The following is a 4158-nucleotide window of genomic DNA, read 5'->3' as shown; positions in this document are numbered from 1 at the left end:
AGAGAGACACCATTGCTCTTCAGTACTTTGGAGAGGTCCCTAACAGCAGACTTTCCCATGGCAATGCGCCTTTTAATTTCCTGGCTGCTAGTGCCAAGACTGTTGACTATGGAGCCAAGCAAACTAAAGCTGTGTACAATCTCAATCTCTTCACCATCCATCCTGATGCTGCCAGAGAAAAGATTGAAGTTGTCAGTGATTTCATCTTGCTTGGATTCATAATCAACACCTTGACACCATAAATTAAGAAATTAAAAGATGTATTGCATTGGCAAAGTCTGCTGTCAAGGACTTCTCCAAAGTGCAACGATGTCACTTTGAAGACTAAGATGTGCCTGATTCAGCCCATGGGCTTTTAAATTACTTGTAAGACATCTGAGAGTTGGACAATGAATAAGGATGACAGAAGAACTGATGTTTTTGAGTTGTGGTGTTGGAGTACTGAATAGCCCATGGGTTTCCAAAAGAATAAACAGATATATCTTAGAAAAAGTGCAGTCAGAGTGTTCCTTAGAGCAAGGAGAGTAAAGCTTCATCTCACATTCTTGAGCTTGTTGTTAGGAGGAGAAGTCCCTGGGAAATAATACTTTGAAAGGTGGAATATCAATGTAAGAGAGAAAACTCTCAACAAGACACATTGCTACAGTGAATGTAACAGTGGGCCCAAGATGGTGAGGATGGTGCAAGATAGGGCTAGGTTCTGATCTGTTGATCATAGGATCTCTATGTGTTGTACTGGGCTCAACAGCACCTAACAATAACCACTAATTCATGCTATTTAAAATTATTCCTAATGTTAATCTGAAAGCTCAAATAAGATTTTCTTTTCTGTCATGCATAATATACTTAACTATTGCTCTATTGCTTAATATTTAGATTGTTCACAATTTTTAACTAATGATGATGCAACAATAGTCATCTTTCAGAATAACTTATAAATGAGAGCTGGACTATCTGTTTTTTATCAAACTATTCTAAACACAAGGAAGATCAGCAAACTATTACTGGAATATGTAATTAGCAATTAATACTTGCATCTTTAGCATATTTGCCCTAGGTAAATAAAATTTATTATTTAATAATGTTGAAATTGATGTGTTAATTATATTCTTGATAATACAAGTCAACTTTCTTGGGAAATATATGTATATAGGACAATTATTTCCATTTTTAAAGACATGAGCAGCTTAGTACAATTTTTAACTGTTAAAGATTTTCCTATTTTATTTCTTTTTATCTTTTGATATTCGTGAGTTAAAGCTGTGATCTATTTGATGCTCAATTCTTGGTAATATATAAAATGCCCCCCCCCATGACAACATTATTTCTCTCAGAATCCTTAGCCATATAGAAGAGGGAGGGGAGGCTGAGGACTGATTGAGAGAAGATCTCTTGCTAAGCTGGAAATACCAGCCTACAGGATGTAGGTAGCAGGCTAAACATGGAATTGTGTAGAAAGTTGAGTTGAGTCAGCTGGAGAATATAATCTTGGATCTTCAAACTGAGGATGAACAGAGACAGAAATTGGAATCAAGAAGTTGTGTCAGGACTTGAAAATTCTGCGAAGATGGGTTGAAAATGATAGATTTGATCAAGATAATAGAGACTTGATCTGTCCGTGATTGGCTAGCTATATTGTACTTTCCTTCATGTAACACAGAAAGGTAAGGGTCAAAATAAAAAACAACCAGAGCTTTCATCAATATTCCCTCCTCTTCCCTCCAATTTATCTGCTTTTCTGGACAAGCCAGTTTCACAGCTTCCAAATGCTAATTAGTAAAAGGTTCCATATTTCATTTCTTGGTGTTCTGGTGGTTTAGTGGTAGGTAATTGAGCTTCTGACACAAAGGCCCACAGTTCAAATCCAAGAATTGCTCTGAGGGAGAAAGATGGGCAATCTCCTCCCATGCAATTTACAGCCTCTGAAAACTCTCTGGAGGTCAGCTATGAGATTGTTGCAAGTCAACAGCCTGTAACAACATAACAATCTATTCCTTGGAAGCTCTACTGGTCTAGTTTGTTAAGTGTTGCACTACCAAGGCAAAGGCAGCAATTTGAATCCACCAGTGGCTTCAATGGATAAAGTGGGTCAATGTCCTCCAGTGTGATTTAAAGCTTCTAATCCCAGTGAAGGGTCAGCTGTGACTGAGTTCCAACTCAACAGAAATGAGCTGTTGAGTTGATTAATTTCTTGTTGGTACTGTAACAGTTACCACAAACTGAATGGCTTAAAACAACACAAATTTTCAGCTGTGAAAGTTTAAGTGCAAAACATTCCACTAGGTCATATAGCCCTGGTGTACAAGTTGCCGTACAGCAGTAACTTGTAGTTGCTATGAGGCTGAACACTGTGACACTGATGTGTCAAATGCGTTAATGGTTGGCTACCCAATGCGGACAGAGAGTGGGGTGGAGCTCCCTGATTAAAACAAGCTTGGAAGGAGGAGTGGCATCCACTTTTGTAATAGCTTGCCTCCAGAAACCCTATGAACCTGGAGAGAGGATGAGAGACACTCAAGCGTTGAGGACTCTCCTTCATAGGGTCGCTATGAGTCACCTGCGACTCAGGCACTTAATAACAACAACAACAACAGGTGAAAAACAAGGCATAGGCAGGTCTATGTTTCTTTCATAAAGCTCTGGAAGAGGATATGTTTCTTTTCTAACTTTTCAGAGACTGCTCACATTTTTTGACTTGTGGGCCCTTCTTCCATCTTCACAGCTGGCAGTGTAGATAGAGTTTTATAGAATCCCTTCAAAGTCCTCTTTCTATTCACATCTCTCTCTACCTCTTTCTTCTACCTCCCTATTCTACCTGTATAATCTAAAATAATCATCCAGTCTCTCCACATTCTCACTTTTAAGAAGCATTATCTCTATATTTATTCCAAGATATATTGGTTCATTTTTCTGGCAGTTCATGATATACTACTTTCTCACCAACACCAAAATTCAAAGTCATCAATTCTTCTTTGATCTTTATTCATTGTCAAATTTTCACATGCATATGAGGCAATTGAAAGAATTATGGCTTAAATTAGAATCACCTTACTCCTCAAAGTCACATCTTTCTTTTTTCCCCCTAACCATATTAAAATGATTTCTTTTGAACTCTCAGTTTTGTTATTTTTCTTTAGAATTCTTTCTGCTCACGACCAGAACAATAAATTTTACTCAATAAAATTTACTGTCCCAGAAAAAACGAGAATTTCTGGTACTGAATCATTATAACAGCATGACTGCCCAGCTCCTGCTTACCCATTCTTGACTTTGGCGAGGATTTTTTTTGTAATTTATTTTATTAATTTTAATGAACGTATATATAGAAATTTTGGATTTCCATTCATTCATTGTTGTACTTTTCTCCCTGCCCACCCATCCCCTCCCAGTTCACTCTTCACTTTGAAAAATAAAAGGATTGGTATAAAATCCTCCACCACCACCACCCCACCCCCGCCTGGAGGACACTTTACTATGCAACCTTCATTCTGGACTCTTGTGATAACCATAATACCTATCACATATCACTTTTAAACTGTTCTGTCCCTCATCTGTTTCAATGCAGTATACATAATTTATCCAGTTTTTCTCAGTCTTACCCCAACCCTGATGTCAGTCTCATTCTACAACAGTGGCACTATACAGTATTTGTCTTTTTGTGACTGAGATATTTCGCTCAGCATAATGTCCTCTATGGTCACCCATTGTGAATAATATTGCATGAGTTCCTTGTTTTTTAAGGCAGCGTAGTATTCCATTGTGTGAATATACCACAGATTCTCTATCCATTTGTTTGTTGATGGGCATCTAGGTTGTTTCCAACTCCTTGCTATTGTGAACAAAGCCACAATAGACATGGGTGTGCATATATCTGTTTGGATGTAATTTATGGTCTCTTTGGGGTATATTCCCAGCAGTGGAATTTGCTGGGTCAAATGATCTCTCTATTTGCAACTTTTTGAGAAAGGACCACACCGCTTTCCACGGTGGTTGCACCATTTCACACTTCCACCAACAGTGAATAATGGTTCCAGTTTCTGCACAACCTCGCCAGGATATATTGCTTGTTGTTCTGTTAAATTTTGCTATTCTGACTGGGGTGAGATGATATCTCATAGTTGTTTTGATTAGCATCTCTCTTAGAGCTAGGGATTTTGA

Source organism: Elephantulus edwardii, unplaced genomic scaffold (assembly GCF_000299155.1).
Source record: "Elephantulus edwardii isolate Elephantulus edwardi_28Jun2011 unplaced genomic scaffold, EleEdw1.0 scaffold00047, whole genome shotgun sequence".
Classification (NCBI taxonomy): domain Eukaryota; kingdom Metazoa; phylum Chordata; class Mammalia; order Macroscelidea; family Macroscelididae; genus Elephantulus; species Elephantulus edwardii.
The sequence above is the reverse complement of the archived record's forward strand: the minus strand, read 5'-3'. Positions refer to the sequence as shown.